This window comes from Capra hircus, chromosome 2 (genome assembly GCF_001704415.2).
Source record: "Capra hircus breed San Clemente chromosome 2, ASM170441v1, whole genome shotgun sequence".
Lineage (NCBI taxonomy): Eukaryota > Metazoa > Chordata > Mammalia > Artiodactyla > Bovidae > Capra > Capra hircus.
Window position 1 is genome coordinate 19210730 of NC_030809.1, and position 18036 is coordinate 19228765.

Sequence of the window (18036 nt, forward strand, 5' to 3'; positions counted from 1 at the left end):
TGAACTGGGTTCCAGATTCTCTCAGGAACCTGCTTTCAAAATAGTCCTCAAATATCTGTCTGCATAAAATTCTCACCTGCATAAAAACATGCTTTAAGAACTTCCTAAGTACACACCCACACACACAATGTCCCTTAATTTCATTTCTTCTCTGGTCACCATCACATTTTTATGCCCTTATTGAATGAACAAATCTTTGAATGTAATTGTTATAACTCCGTATCCATGTGTTTCCTTTCATCCTCTCTCTCTTTTTTTTAAGGTCGGGAAAAATTACTTTATGAAGCCTTAAGAAGTATTGAGTATAATTAAACTGTAGTCTAGAGTTAGATACAATTTAATAAAATAATATTTCCATTTCAAAATAAAAGTTATTGTAGGTGAGACCATGAAATTTCCTAACACGTGATTTTAATACATTATGCTAAATTTTCTAAAACAACTCAGAGGAACAACTCCGTTTACAGTAAATGGAGTATTTATGAAAAATCTGGTGTCAACTATATTATATATATATGTATATATAGAACCCAAGATTATTTGAACTAGGAAACAGACATTGTATATCTCAACAGCAGTACTGGAATGCAGAGTTTAAGCCTGGGATTTACATCATGGGATTTGGAAAAGGAGCAGACATCTTGTTTTCCAAACCCGAAGTTTTTCTCAAGACCAAAATCAACATTGTAACTGCCACAGACAGGAAAAAGGGAAGCTTTGCTCACTTTAATTGTTCATCTGCCTCAGAAAGTCCAATATCCCTGAGACAGGAACCACTGCAATAAGAAGAGAGTGAATCGGTTCTCCCAAAGGAGGATTGTTGCGTAATTATGCCTCCTGTCCTGGAACCAGGAGCAAACTTTGTGTTTCCCAACCTAATGCTTGGCAGCACCAAGACATTTTCAGTAATGGTCCATCAAAAACCCAGCATTCTCCATCTTCATGAAACAACCTTGTCTCCCATTGAATTTCCTTTTCCTTCCTTTTTCAGGCTTTTGGTTTGTCATTCTTCAAGTCTATGCTTGGCTTCAGATGCTGCATCAATGTCTCTGATTTTTAAGTTGAAAGTGACATCCTTCCATAGGCAGTGGGATTCATACTCTTTCTGATCTTCCAGCTTCCTCACTTTCTCCTTGATTATAGGCAACTTCTTGGTATCTATAAAAGCTACATTTTTCCCTTTTAAGTATTTTGCATACATTCCCCTTCAATTGAGCAGAAAGACTTCTCGTCGTTTGGGAAAAAAAAATCTCAGTGGTAATTCTGTGCTTCTTGCCCCCATAGAAAGGTTTAGTGTGGAAGATGATGTTTGCACTATAGTCAGATTTGGAACAGCTAATATTGCATTCTCCACCTAGTTCCAGCCAGGGCACTGTGAGGATAGACCTGCTGTAAACATTGGGGAATGTGAGAATGTAACATTCATCATGCTCCAGACACGAGACACAGTCCTGCCCTATGTTGTGCACCATAATTGACATCCCGAGGAATTTTGATCTGGGCCAGATATGAGCATTGAATTGTATCTTCTTATTAAAACACTCAGCATAAATGGCTGAAATGGGTGGATGATGAGAAATCTGCTCAGCCACGAATGTTCCACTATTCTTGGAAACCCAGGGAACTGGTCCTTCTGAAACTAGCTCTGCATTCTCTTCAGTATCATTCGGTAATGTCCAGTGACACTGAAAGATTTCACCCCAAATGGGGTTGTATGGCTTTTTGGCAACTGATCCTCTCCTTCCTGCATGAAAGGCTGAGAGATACCATTTCACAACCTGAACCATTCGGTCTCTGGCATCCTTCTGGTCACTAATACTCACAAGTAGATCCGGATGTGCAAAAGTCTGCATGCGTTCCTAAAAGAGATCTTCTTTCAGGAATAATGTTGAAAGAACTACCTTCATAAGATCCATTCCAAGTCTAACTTGTGACAACAGATGCATGATAACACTCTTGTGCTTTTCCACCGACCCTGCCTCCCCTTGGTCATTTCTAGAATCATGTGAATCAAAAAGGTCAGCATCGCTTGTTCCATTGGAGATGGAAGAATTAAGTGATTCATGGTATCTGGGCACTTTGGACTATTTCCTGAGCCCCTGTGTATCAAGACTGAGGCAGATGCCAAAGAATCTATTAAGCACTTTGGGGATGAGCCACTCTGAAGGAATTCATCTGCATCCTAGAATTCATCTTCATTGCTAGAGTAAGAGAACTCTGGGACTGTGTTTGGAGACAAGTTGACATGCCTTGGAGCAGTCAGACTGCTACTAGGTGGTGAGTGGCCACTGCCTGTACTATTTGGTGTTGGAGTATGATGATGTCCCAAGGTTGCTAATGCAGATCCAACTGGTAGTGAAGATGAACGCTGCTCTGAATCACACAACTCAGAGTAGGTTCTGGAGGTAAGACAGTCTGGGAAGGCACTGTGTTGACCACAGCTTCCAAGGTTGATATATTGCATCCACAGGATTAATAGTACTTTTAGCAATCTGCAGCGATACAATGCAGTGTTTAATTGATTCTACCAAGCTATTTGTTGCCTCTTTGAGGGTTTCAGTTTTCTTTCTCTGTTCATCGTCTCTGCAGTTTTGAAGTTTGTCATCAAAAAGCTTCAACCAACAAGATTTGTAGATAAGCATCAGCTTCTGTAAGTTTGTTATCAAAGTCTTGGAGATTAGGAACAAATCCTGAATCCAAACTCCCAGGTGGTGACAGAATGGAGGAAGGAAGAGAATCACACTCACGCCCACAGCCTAGGCAAGCAGCAGGGTCTCTGGGAACTCAGGGACGGGAGCTGGCCCCTCTCCCAGACCCTCTGGGTCTACCCACTCCACAAGTGACCAGCAAGAAAGCCATTTGCCAACACCCCTGCTCTCTGTGGTTTCAAGGGAGGAAGCCAAGGACCACTTCCGAGCACCCCTCTTTGCTGCCCTCGGCCGAATCACTGCTGCGGTGCAGTTGGTCTCATCAAGTCTCCTTTCATCCTCTCTTGATTGCACTTTAATTAGCCTTTAGTTCTCATCACTCCTGGAGAAGGAAATGGCAACCCACTCCAGTATTCTTGCCTGGAGAATCCCATGGACAGAGGAGCCTGGTGGGCTACAGTCCACAGGGTCGCAAAGAGTCGGACAGGACTGAGCGACTTCACTTCACTTTCACTTTCTCATCACTCTAGCAAAATTAATTTTGTACAGGTTACCAATAGTTTCATATTGCTGAAGACAATAATTAACTCTCACTACTGACATTACTCATCTCAACTATTATGCACACTATGAAAAAAGCCTTACCATATGTTAAAATTTACAAATCTGCAAATATATAAAATTTGACAGAACTAAAAGGAGCAATAGACCAATTTGTGTTATACTGGGAGATTTTACCATACCTCTCTCTGTAACTGAGAGTTCAAGCAGAAAAAGAAAATCAAGAAATGGTATTTAAAATTTGAACATCTCCATTCATAAATGTAAACCAACTGAAACTGTATAGTGTGAAATACAGATTATTTTCAAGTGCACAAGTGATATTTACCAAGATCATACAATAATGCTCAATAAAATAAATCTCAATAGAATGTTATAGTAATTCCAACTTTGGGGTTTCCCAGGTGGAGCTAGTGGTAAATAACATGCCTGCCATTGCAGGAGACATAAGGATGCTGGTTTGATCCTAGGGTTGGGAAGATCCCCTGGAGAAGGGAATGACAACCCTCTCCAGTATTCATGCCTGGATAATCCCATAGACAAAGGAACCTGGCAGGCTACAGTACATGGGGTCGCAAAGAGTTGGACATGACTGAAATGATTTAACATGCATGCACATTTTCATGCCACAGAAAAATTAAGAAATCAATTTTAAAAAGATATCTTAAAACATCAAATTCTGAACCCTAAGAAATACACATCTAGACATCTTTGAATTGGAAGAAGCAATTAAATGGGAGGCTTCCCTGGTGGCTCAGACAGTAAAGAATCTGCCTGAAATGCAGAAGACCAAGGTTCGATCCCTGGGTCGGGAAGATCTGCTGGAGAAGGAAATGACAACCCACTCCAGTATTCTTGCCTGGGGAATCCCATGGACAGAAGAACCTGGTGGGCTTCAGTCCATAGGCTAACAAAGAGTCAGACACAACCGAGTGACTAACTAAATGGAATTTAGAAAATATTTAGCATAAATAATTGTAAGAAAGATGCAGGATGCAACTAAACAATGCTGAGGAAGATGCCTCAGGTATAAAATAAGAAAGAAGAAGGCTAAAAAAAATAAGGGTCTAGGTAGCCATCTCAAGAATTTAGGGGGAAAAAAGGCAGCAAATTAGCCCAAAGAATGAAAACAGTAGGAGAAAATAAAGAGCAGAAACTGGTAAAGAAAACAAATGCACAATGAAGAAAATTAACAAATCCATAATATTAAAATTTTAAAATACTAATAAATTTCATAAGTCTCTGGCAAGGCTAATCTAAAAAAAAGTAGAGAGAAGAAAGGAGATAGAAAACAAAGGGAGAGGAGAGAGTGGTTGGATGGAGAGAAAGTGATAGCTTAATTATTAGTGTTGGAAATATAAAAGAAGATATATTAACCTACATACGTACATATGTGATTTAAAACAGTTGAACATGGTATTGACAACTATATGTCAATATGTTAAAAAAAACTTTGATAAAATGCTTAAATTCCCAGAGAAACATAACAACAGTAGAGACCTAAGATAAATAAACATATGAATAAAACTTTATAAAAAATTTTGATTCTGAAATTTAAAATCATGCCATCATAACTGAGTAAATTGCATCTAGCAATGTATAAAAAGAATATCAATACATCATGACAAAGTGATTATTCACAAAATGCAAAGCCATCTTAACACCTTAAAATCTAATGTTATTTTTTACATTAACTCAATAAAAAGAAAAGCCTTGCAATCATCTGAAAAGGTATAGAAATTCTCTTATATTCCCCAGAAAAGCTCTTAACACACTAGGAATAAAAAATTGCTTTCTAACCTAGTAAAGAATATCTGGGAAATTCTATAGCAAATATCATACTTAATGATGAATTATTTAAAGATTTCCTATGAGGCTGAAAATGTTACCTTATCACCACTTGTATTTAACATCATTTTAAACGTCCTTGCTGTAGCACGTGTGTGCATGCTAAGTTGCTTCAGTCATGTCCAATTCTTTGTGACCCTATTGACTGTAGTCCACCAGGCTCCTCTGTCCTTGGGATTCTCCAGGTAAGAATACTGGACTGGGTTGCCATTTCCTTCTCTAGCAGATCTTCCCAACTCAGGGATCAAAGCTGTGTTTCTTACATCTCCTGTGTTGGCAGATGGGTTCTTTACCCCTAGGGCCACCTGGGATGCCCCCCTTGTGGTAGTATAAGATTATAAAATGAAATTAGATTTATGGTTATTGAAAGTTCAGTTAAGTTTAGTCACTCGATTGTTTCCAACTCTTTGCAACTCCATGGACTGGAACATGCCAGTCTTCCCTTTCCCTCATCAAGTCCCAGAGCTTGCTCAAACTCATGTCCATTGAGTCAGTGATGCCATCCAACCATCTCATCCTCTGTGTTCCCCTTCTCCTCCTGCCTTCAATCTTTCCCAGCATCAGGGTCTTTTCAAAAGAGTTAGTTCTTTGCATTAGGAGGCCAAAGTGAAAGGAAGCAATAATTTGAAGACTAGGAATTGAGTAGTTAGAAAATCAAAAGAATAATCTATTAAAATTAATACGTGAATTTAGCAATGTATCTAATATCAACTAAAGTCTGCCTGCAATGCTGTGGAGCAGCAGGAGACTCAGGTTTGATCCTGGGGTCCAGAAGATCATGTGGAGTAGAAGATGGCAACCCATTCCAGGATTCTTACCTGGGAAATCCCATGGACAGAGCAGCCTGGCGGGCTACAGTCCACCGGGTCACAAAGAGTCGAGCATGACGGAGCAACTGAGCCAACAACAGCAGCTAATACGAATACATAAAAATCACTTGTATTCCTGCACACCAGCAAAAATATCAAATAAAATATTCAAATAGTACCCTTTTAGTTCAGTTCAGTTCAGTTGTTCAGTCATGTCTGACTTTTTGCAACCCCATGAACTGCAGGATGCCAGGCCTCCCTGTCCATCACCAACTCCCGGAGTTCACTCAGACTCATGTCCATCGAGTCAGTGATGCCATCCAGCCATCTCATCCTCTGTCATCCACTTCTCCTCCTGACCCCAATCCCTCCCAGCATCAGAGTCTTTTCCAATTAGTCAGCTCTTCGCATCAGGTGGCCAAAGTATTGGAGTTTCAGCTTTAGCATCAGTCCTTCCAATGGACACCCAGAACTGATCTCCTTTAGAATGGACTGGTTGGACCTCCTTGCAGTCCAAGGGACTCTCAACAGTCTTCTCCAGCACCACAGTTCAAAAGCATCAATTCTTCGGCTCTCAGCTTTCTTCACAGTTCCACTCTCACATCCATACATGATCACTGGAAAAGCCATAGCCTTGACTAGACAGACCTTTGTTGGCAAAGTAATGTCTCTGCTTTTGAATATGCTATCTAGGTTGGTCATAACTTTCCTTCCAAGGAGTAAGCATCTTTTAATTTTATGACTGCAATCACCATCTGCAGTGATTTTGGAGCCCAGAAAAATAAAGTCTGACACTGTTTCCACTGTTTCTCCATCTAGTGATGGACCCTTTCAGGTCAGTTCAGTGATGGGACCAGATGCCATGATCTTCATTTTCTGAATGTTGAGCTTTTAGCCAACTTTTTCACGCTCTGCTTTCACTTTCATCAAGAGGCTTTTGAGTTCCTCTTCACTTTCTGCCATAAGGGTGGTGTCATCTGCATATCTGAGGTTACTGATATTCTTCCCAGCAATCTTGATTCCAGCTTGTGCTTCTTCCAGCCCAGCGTTTCTCATGATGTATTCTGCATATAAGTTAAATAAGCAGGGTGACAATATACAGCCTTGACGTACTCCTTTTCTTATTTGGAACCAGTCTGTTGTTCCATGTCCAGTTCTAACTGCTGCTTCCTGACCTGCATATAGGTTTCTCTAGAGGCAGGTCAGGTGGTCTGGTATTCCCATCTCTTTCAGAATTTTCCACAGTTTCTTGTGATCCACACAGTCAAAGGCTTTGACATAGTCAACAACGCAGATATTGATGTTTTTCTGGACCTCTCTTGCTTTTTCAGTGATCCAGCTGATGTTGGCAATTTGATCTCTCTGGTTCCTCTGCCTTTTCTAAAACCACCTTGAACATCTTGAAGTTCATGGTTCACATACTGCTGAAGCCTGGCTTGCAGAATTTTGAGCATTACTTTACTAGCATGTGAGATGAATGCAATTGTGCAGTAGTTTGAGCATTCTTTGGCATTGCCTTTCTTTGGGATTGGAATGAAGACTGACCCCAGGGCTGACAAAAATAATATGCTTTAGACAAAATGTAAAAAGCAAATATTTGAAAGTACTAGAGAGTGATGAGGGAGGGCAGAGATCAGAGGGGTCACCAGGGGTTGACATTCACATTTAAGTGGTTTTCTCACCTGAGGGTTCCAGTCCTGTGGCCACTGCTGAGTTTTCCAAATTTGCTGGCATATTAAGCATCAAAAAATAATCATATATCTAGGAATACATCTAATGAAAGATTCTACTTTGTCCAACATATAAAAGCTAGAAAGGCTGTCTGTCCCCAACTACCAATAAGAAAAAGTCAGATAAATGACAGTTACAACTTTCTGGAAGCCTGCAGAGAGCTGAGGTCACAGCGTAACAAGGCAGCATGGATTCCAGTGAGACACAAGCTTCCCCTAGAGGAAGGAGAGGTAGGGCTGGCTCTCCTATGGCCGGGCTGAGAGTATGGCCATCACTCAAGAAGCAGGTTAGAAGAAATCTGCTAGCTCATTGCTACCAAGGCAATGTTAGAAGAAAGAAAAGACAAAAAATCCCCATACCTCTCATTGGTGATCTCTTGCAGCTGAGAAAGAGGCAGGAGCATCTCTCTTGAACAAGAAATTCCACAGATACAATTAGGAGCGTGACTGACATGAAGAGGGAAAGTTAAAACACACGCATTCCCACATACACACGGGCAAGGCCACGAGCAAAGAAGAAAGGGACATCGATAGGCTGTAGAACAATGAGAAATGATGTATCACACAGGTAACTGGTGTCCTAGAAGCAGGAAATAGACAACATAAGGCCCTGGAAATTAAATAGCTAGCAGTGAAGATCCATGATCGCTGAGAGGAGGGAAATGAATGGGATGAGCCCTCCTGTTGCCACAGTTTCTGCCTAATAGTTTCAAGACCACAGGATGGATCTGGACTGCTGGAGACAGAGGCGACTACACTTCATAGGGCAAAACCCCAGAGAGGAGAAAACTGCCTAGACAGGAAGCTTAAGAATCTGAGGCAGGTCCCGGGGGTCTGCGAACAGATCAGCACATGTGAGGAAGCTAATCAAACCTGGAAAAAGAAACAGCAGACATTTCTGGGGTTTCTCCCAGTACTTTCTTACTATACTATGCTATCTTGACAGCCCATGTCTGAGTTCTATTCCACTTACTGGGGAGTGAGCTGGGAAGAACCCTCAGGTAAGAAAACCACTTAAATGTGAATGTCACCCCCTGGTGACCCCTCTGATCTCTGCCCTCCCTCATCACTCTCTAGTACTTTCAAATATTTGCTTTTTACATTTTGTCTAAAGCATGTTATTTTTGTCAGCCCTGGGGTTGATTTGACATGTTACTCTGTCGTTATGGAATCTCTATGTCCCCGCAGTTGTAAACGCTCAAAGCACAGACTGAGTATGTTTTCTGCCATTAGACTGGTCTTGCCAAGTTATTTATTGTCAAGTGACTTAATCAAGTTGGCACTCAGTGGCACATCCATTGTTGTCATTCTTTTGCTTGTTTTTAGGCAGCTTTAAATAAACAACTGGGAATAACTCAAAGACTGTCTCTAATTTAAAAGCCAACATTAGGGTTTTCCCAGTGGCTCAGCGGTAAAGAATCCGCCTGCAATGCAGGGTTCAGTCCCTGGGTCGGAAAGATCCCCTAGAGAAAGAAATGGCAACCCACTCCAGTATTCTTGCCTGGAGAATCCCATGAACAGAGGAACCTGGTGGGCTATAGTCCATGGGCTTGCAAAGACATGACTGAGCATACATTTTTCCAACTGTGTCAATACTGAATGAAAATTTGACTGCATTCATTGTTGGCAAGAGCTGAAGTTTTCATATCTTTGGGAAAACTGTTGGGAGAATTTTCTAACAAGTCAATGCTTCCAGCAAGTATGCTTCATCTGCTCTGGAAATTTCCTATCTGAAAAATAAAAGACATATCTATATCCTCACCTTTTCCAGTCACATAAAAATACCTGGTTTAATCCCAAAATTCTTTTGTATGTACAAAAATAACACATAAAGCTAGGTGAGAAATTCATTTACTTACTTTGTATACCTTATGTACCAGATCCGAATCAGGAACCACAGTAAAACTTACAATGTATTTATATCTATGTCTTCTTAATTAAGAATATCATGTTAGATACCAAGGATTTCATTATTGTTAACTGGTTGCACAGCTATCATAAACTTTTGTATTAGACAACTTAAAAAAAAGAACCCTTCTATACATATGAAAATTCATTGTGAGATCTACAAATACAAAATTTTTTTAAAGTTGTGAGATTTCAGATTTTCACTGAGTTAGTAATAAAAATATAATGAGATCAGGCTTCCCAGGTGGCTCTAGTCGTAAAGAATCTGCCTGCCATTGCAGGAGACATGGGTTCAATCCCTGGTCCAAGAAGATCCTTGGAGTAGGAAATGGTGACCCACTCCAGTGCTGCTTCATGGAAAAATTCCATGGACAGAGGAGGCTGGCAGGCTACAGTTCATGGGTCACAAACAGTCAGACATGGCTGAGTGGCTGACACACACATTGTTATATTCATCTAGACTTCAAATTCCAATGTAGACAAAATACATTTAACCTGTAGTTAAAAGTTGAAAGACCAGAACTAGAAGGCTGAAGACAGGCACTAGCATTATTATGTATTTTTAAAACCTTTTGGGTAATTTTAAGGTAAACTTATTTTAGCCCAGTATGACCCCTCTCAGGGGTCAGAGGGGTCTTAATGTTCTGAGCTCCAGAATGAACATTAAGATAATAAGTCTATGTTATTATAAGCGAGTGAATATGTGATTACTTTCTATTATAGCAGCAATGGAAAACTAATGCACTCTACTTCCAGAGTAAGCTATAGAAAAAAATTTCACAGTATAAAAAAGGCAGTGAAAAAGTCTGATATGTTTATTCAATCTGATTTTTCAGAAGTATTTAAAGAAGTCAAGCAGTTGAGACTTCAAGCTAGTTTTATTTTTTCCTTGCTGATTATATTGTTGCATTTTCCTATGATTAAGAGATCAGGTGACCTTAATTTCTGGAAGACAAGATTCCTGAAGGAGTCTTGATTTCAATACTAGAAAGGAACAAAACAAAACAAGACTTTGATCTTGGTAGTGGTTAATATATTTATTTTTTGTTTGGTTATAGCTTGCTTCTCCAAGTACACTGGCACTGTGAAATCACTTAGCAACTTTAAATGAAGTATGAAATAACCCTGAGATTGGCCAGCTGCGCTCACTTGGGTAGGAGAGAACAGACTTTGAACTGCTGTTTGCAGTGCTACTAAATGAAAATTTTCACATGAAATGCAGCTGTTGGTTCCAGTAGAAATATGGAAACTTTGAGGTAAATACACTTAATATGAAAGATGTGGTTTATAAACTCACTTATTCTAAGTTGCAACATACAGTCAAATCTTTAGACCAGGATTTGATTGACCCACAATGGCAGCAGCTGGATTTCAATAAATTCTGCACCTTTCTCAGGCAACTGAGAACCATGGGGACAGTTTAATTTTTAATGGTAGAGACTGATGATTCCTTTACATTTTTTTTACAGAACCACAGTTTTGCTCATATGATTCAGAGGAACATGGCTCCATCCCAGCCCCAGGGGAAGCCTCTAATTAGTTTAAACCAACCCTCCCATTATTTCTCTGGTAACTATTTTTGGTCCAGGAGTAGCCTCCTAACCTAAGTTGGCCATTACATGCCATTCATCCCTGATTGCCACTGGAGGTTTATTGTGACAGCAAGAGGGACCAGCTCTAGACAAAACCGACTGAAATGATAGCACTGCTGGAAAATGGAAAAATAACCAAGTTGAAAAAAAAAAAAACAAACCAAAACCCTTGATGCCCATTCCCCTGAACTGATTGTGTATGAAAATTATATCATCACTTAGGCCATTTTTAATGTTTTTCTTCTACTTACAGGTGCTGTTAGGATGCCAGTGGATGCTAAGATATCTACCTAATTCCACTAACATTGGCTCTCAGTATGTCAATTTGAGTCCTCTAATAGTTAAGAAAGGCTTCCCTGGTGGCTCAGAGGTTAAAGCATCTGCCTCCAATGTGGGAGACCCAGGTTCAAGCCCTGGGTCAGGAAGACCCCCTGGAGAAGGAAATGGCAACCCACTCCAGTATTCTTGCCTGGAGAATCCCATGGACAGAGGAGCCTGGTAGGCTAGAGTCCATGGGGTCTCAAAGAGTTGGACAGGACTGAGTGATAGTTAGGATAGTCTCCCAACTTTTTTGTTGGGCAAACCAGTTTCTCAATGCATCTCAAGAATCACTAACATACCTGTAAACTTCATAAAACCTTCTTGGCTCAGTCATGGCCTGGTTTAGCATATGAAAACCTAGCTGTGAATTCCTGCCTCACTTCTGACTCCCTAAATGTGGTCAACAAAACAATGCCTCCCCAAAGATGTCCATGTCTTATTCCCTGAAATATGTGCTTGTGTTTCTTTACATGGCGAAAGGGAATTTTCAGCTGTAATTAAGTTACCGGTCTTGAGACAGGAGGGAAGATCCTCTGGAGGAGGGCATGGCAGCCCACTTCAGTATTCTTGTCTGGAGAATCCCATGGACAGAGGAGCCTGGTGGCCTCAGTCCATGGGGTCAGAAAGAGTCAGACACAACTGAAGTGACTTAGCATACACATGCACTTGTGATAGGAAGATCATTCTAGATTATCCTGGCAAACCTGATGTAATTACAAGGATTCTCATAAGTGAAAGGAAGAGGAAGAAGAATCAAGGTCAGAGAAGATGTAATGATGGAAGCAGAAGTTTAAGTGATAAGAGAAAGGGGCCATAGACCAAGGATGCAAGTGGCCTTCAAAAGATGGCAAAGGCAAAGAAATAGATTCCATTCTACAGCCTCCAGAAGCAACTCAGCTCTTTTTGACACCTTGATTTTAGTCTGGAAATACCTATTTAAGATTTCTGACCTCCAGAGTGGTGAGGTAATAAGTTTGTATCAAGTCACTAAATATGCAATAATTAGGAAACCAATACAACAAGTTTCGTTGCTGTTTCAGGTCTACAAAGCGTGGCTCCGTTTGGTCTTCTGGCATGAGTGTACCAGAACACAGCATGCTGTGTTCTTTTTTCCTGAAAAGCTTCATGAAGACCAGGAATTCAGAGGCTCCTTCAGAATTTTCCTCCTACAGATTCTGTCCCCGGAGTACAGAGTACACTGAGCTGCTCTCCATCACCTGCTGGTGGAGGCTGGCTCAAGGACTTCTCTATTCCTCTGTGTTCAGCAGTTAAGTCAAGTCTGACTCTTTGTGACTCCATGGACTAGCACACCAGGCTTCTCTGTCCTTCACTATCTCCCGGAGTTTGTTCAAACTCATGTCCATTGAGTCAGTGATGCCATCCAACCATCTCGTCCACTGTCACCCCCTTCTCCTCCTGACTTCAATCCTTCCCAGCATCAGGGTCTTTACCAATGAGTCGGCTCTTTGCATCAGGTGAGGTGAAACCAAAATAGCACAATTTAGCTTTCAGTTTAAAAATAGGGTGATATTATCCACAAACTCTTCTGGGTGAAATACATATGCCACAGAGAACTGTTTCTCTTGCATCTCAGAACTAAATTATTCCTTAAAAATAGTTTGTCTAAAGTGTGCTGTGATAGAAATGTCATTTTTATGATTGTTATAAAAAATACCATAAAAAAATAGGTCACTATCTTTGGCTGCTGCAAGTTACTGTTTGCTTCTTTTGACTTCAAAGCTTCACAGTATGATTTTTCTGTTTTATTTTTTCTTTCTGATGGGAGTCAGAAATTAGTAATTTGTAAGTGACGTATATTTTTAAATTGAAAATTTAAACATATGCTACAATTTGACTTTATTTTTCCATGATATTTTTCTATTAGGTTATAGATAACTGAACTCTTCTCTATTATACATTTTAAAAGCTTTATATCTATTCATGACAATAAACAAGATTTTTCCATTTCATTTGAAATGCGTACAAAGATTAGGAAAACCTAAATATAAAATTACCTCTCTAAACAATCTTCACCCACCGGATTACATCTTTTCATATTCTGGAACATTATGTCTAGGCATACGAGTCTTCTGTATCATTATTCCAAAAATTATTTCTCAGAACTTTGTTAAAATGTATCCAAATGTAAAGTTATATTTCTTACCAGGAACCACACCTACATACTTTCCCTCTTATTTTTTAAACAAAATGGTGTCCAACCTAAATTGTAAGATATTTAAATTTACTGGAATAAATGATCCATCTCCTTTCTCAACTTTGACCTTGATCATCAACATTTCTCTTTATTCATATCAAGTATATCCATGTGAAATTATTATGGACCCTTAGTTCTAGCTTTCTATTTCCATATGAATCACCTAGCAGCTCCCTCCACAGCAGACTAATCTGGACAACCAAATTTAAAGATGAAATGATAGCACGATGATAAAATAGATGAACAACATTTAAACAATAGCTATAATAACAAAATTCTCTGAGATCTATAAAAATTTATAGTTAGCCCAGGCTTTTCCATCCACACTTCATTAGATACTCATAATAACCCTATAAAACAAACAATTGGTCATTATTGTTTCATTTAACATATGAAGACACAGGCTCAGAATGGTTAATGGCTTGTGCCTGAGGTCATAATATTAGCAAAAGATAGAGCCAGGACCAGTGCTCATTAATTTTTGAACACCAACCCACATTCTCTCTGGTATTTTCAGGGGAAAATAATTCTCAGGCTATAAAGAAAAGCATAGAAATAATTCAAGGCTATGGAGAAACCAGCCACAATCCATCTGAGTAAGAAGCATCATGAAAAAAAAAAAAAATGTCCTGTTATGCAACCTTTAAAAAAATGAAGTTGGGATATTTTGAGTAAAGCCACAGGGTTAACCCTAAGTCTAAGAAAATCACACTTGAAGTAGCAGGAGGCACTGACAACAATGGCCAGAGCCACCAACAGAAAGATGCATTTCACAGGGGCGCAGTATGGGACCTCTGTTCTCAACACTGGCTCCTCCAAATCCCCCATCCAAAATGACTCTTGCTCTTCTCAAAATCTCACAACATACAGCAATCCTCTCAGGGCAGGCATTAGCTCCACCTCACTGGCTTGTCACTGGCTGCACCTCTGAATTGTGTGTTGAACTTTTGAAACTATACATAAGCCTGGTATCCACAGTATATCACCTAAATCCGTTTTCCTGATTCCTGTTCTGAGAGGCAAACTCTCTACTCCTTTACAAGCCGTATGTGTTCTTTACCTGCAGATAACCAGATAACCTGCTACTACGGTGTCTGTGGGCTTCCCTGATGGCTCAGATGGTAAAGAATCCACCCACAATGCGGGAGACCTGGGTTTGATCCCCGGGTTGGGAAGATTCCCTGGAGGAGGTTTTGGCAACCCACTCCAGTACTCCTGCCTAGAGAATCCCCATGGACAGAGAACAATACAGTGCTGTTTCCCTGTGGCGCTGTGGTAAAGAATCCTCCTGCAATGTGGGAGACATGGGTTCAATCCCTGGGGCAGGAATATCCCCTGGAGGAGGAAATGGAAACACACTGCAGTATTTTTTTCCTGGAAAAACCCCATAAACAGAGGAGCCTTGTGGGTTACAGTCCATGGGCTGGAAAAGAGTCAGACAGGAGTGAGCATGCACACACACACGCACTCTATCCGTTGAGTTTAGGATTGAGCCGTATCTATTGGTTTGTACATACTATTATCCTCTTAGATCACCTCTATATTCCCCTCTTATCTTCACTATAATAATGCACATTATTTCAGTAAATAAATCAATATTCAGTGTTTGTATTATTATACCATGTAGACATTAGCTATGGTTTTTCCAGCAGTCATGTATAGATGTGAGAGTTGGACTATAAAGAAAGCTGAACGCTGAAGAACTGGTGCTTTTGAACTGTGGTGTTGGAGAAGACTCTTGAGAGTCCCTTGGACTGCAAGGAGATCCAACCAGTCCATCCTAAAGGAAATCAGTCCTGAATATTCATTGGAAAGACTCATGCTGAAGCTGAAACTCAAATACTTTGGCCACCTGATGTGAAGAACTGACTCATTTGAAAAGACCCTGATGCTGGGAAAGATTGAGAGCAGGAGGGGAAGGGGACAACAGATGATGAGATGGTTGGATGGCATCACCAACTCAATAGACATGAGTTTGAGTAAGCTCCAACTTACTGGCATGCCACAGTCCATGGGGTCACAAAGAGTCAGACATGACTGAGTCACTGAACTGAAATGAGGCATCATTATGTGGTATAATAATATAGGCTCCCAGGTGGCTCCATGTTAAAGAATCCACCAGCTAATGCAGGAGACACAGGTTCAATCCTTGGTGGGGAAAACCCCTTGGAGAAAGAAATGGCAATCCACTCCAGTAAACTTGTCTGGGAAATCTCATGAACAGAAGAACCTGTCAGTCCACGGGGTCACAAAAGAGTCAGATACGATTTAGCAACTAAGCAACAACAGACGTTATTAAAAGATGAGCTGTGCTGCTGTATGCTAAGTCATTTCAGTTTTTTCCGACTCTTTGAGACCCCCATGGACTATAGTCCGCCTGGCTTCTCTTCCCAGGGGGATTCTCCAGGCAAGAATACTGGAGTGGGTTGCCATGCCCTCCTCCAGGGGATCTTCCCAAAGGACAAGCTACTAATTCTAAATTAATGTGCGTTTTTAGATTGCTTTTTGATGTTAACAGTTGCCTTTTTTGATTATTTAGCTTTATATATGCATATATATTTTGTACACACATAAATTGTTTCTTTTACTTTATATTTGTATGTGTGAATAGGTATATGCATATATTGACTCTTAATTCAGTTATGAATATAACAGCTCAAGTCAAGTCTTATAACCAAACGCATCAGGTTAGCTATGCATTCGTTCCCTTTTTGGAGACAACTCTCCTGGGCCCTGTGATCCTTCTGCTTCATGACAGTCTGTTTGTTCTCACGCCTGCCACACGTGTGCATGTACATGTGATCCTGTCTGTGTTACCTTCCTGTCTTTCTCTGTCTTGATTGATACTACACTCTCAGTGAACATTCTTAATATGGCTTCTGAGAAGGGCAGTTACATCTGAATATTTTTTAGTCTACTTTCATATTTTATAGATCCCATTTACACTGGGATGGGAATTCTCTGGTGACCCAGATGGGGAAAAAAAAAAAAATCCACCTTCAATGCAGGAGACCTGGGTTTGATCCCTGGGTTGGGAAGATTCCCTGGAGGAGGAAATGGCACCCCACTCCAATATTCTTGCCTGGAGAATTCCATGGACAGAGGAGCCTGGCGGGCTATAGTCCATGGGGTCACAAAGAGTTGGACACGACTGAGCTACTAACACTTAGATTGAGATATAAGTCTAAGTTGTAAGAATTGAATCGCCAGTCCATGTCTGACGTAGGGTGCAGCTTGCTTGGGGCTGGTGCATGGGGATGACCCAGAGAGATGTTGTGGGGAGGGAGGTGGGAGGGGGGTTCATGTTTGGGAACGCATGTAAGAATTAAAGATTTTAAAATTTAAAAAAAATAAAAAATTAAAAAAAAATTAAGTACATTAAAAAAAAAAAGAAATACTTTCTTCTATTTTGAAAGCATTGCTTCTTCATCATTTGTTCACCTGCTGCTATTTAGAAGTCTGATGTTATCAGATGCCCAATCTTATGAAAGTTACCAATACTTTCTCTGAAATTTGAAACTTTTTGTATCAGATGTCATTGGTTATTTATTCTACTGAGAAGTCACTAGAAAATGAATCTTTTGAGGTACTTAGATAGAGCCACTAATGTTCAGATCCCTCCACATCTCTCCTATAAATTTAGATTTCATTGTTTAAGTGGGGTCTAGGCACCGTTTCTTAAAAGAGTCCAGAAAAATTCCATGGTGCAGCCAAAGTTGAAAAGCACTGCTCTCGATCAATATTTTTCAAACTTAAATGTGCATACAAATTGTAAGGATCTTCTTACAATGCCGGTTTTGACTCAGAACATCAGAGAAAGGACTAAGAATTGGCATTTCTAACAGGTGGTACCCATGCTGATGATGGAGGCAAATTGACTCTGGACACACTATGATTGAAGACTTTATTCTGTGAGAGTATGTTAGGAAAGAAGTAATCTGAACTGCATACTACACGGATCAGTATCTGTTTCTCATTCTGATCTCTTGGTGACTTTCAGTTCAGTTCAGTTCAGTTCAGTCACTCAGTCGTGTCCGAATCTTTGTGACCCCATGGACTGCAGCACATCCGACTCCCTGTCCATCACAAACTCCGGGAGTTTACTGAAACTCATTCCCACTGAGTGGGTGATACCATCCAGCCATCTCATCCTCTGTTGTCCTCTCCTCCTCCCACCTTCAATCTTTCCCAGCATCAGGGTCTTTTCCAATGAGTCAGCTCTTCATGTCAGGTGGCCAAAGTATTGGAATTTCAGCTTCAACATCAGTCCTGCCAATGAACGCTCAGGACTAATCTCCTCTAGGATGGACTGTTTGGATCTCCTTGCAGTGCAAGGGAGTCTCAAGAGTCTTCTCCAACACCACAGTTCAAAAGCATCAATTCTTCAGCTCTCAGCTTTCTTTA

At 40.4% G+C, this 18036-nt stretch overlaps 1 pseudogene; it reads right to left on the reverse strand.

Annotated features, from left to right (window-relative positions):
* LOC102185963 lies at window positions 844-12544 on the reverse strand (annotated as a pseudogene).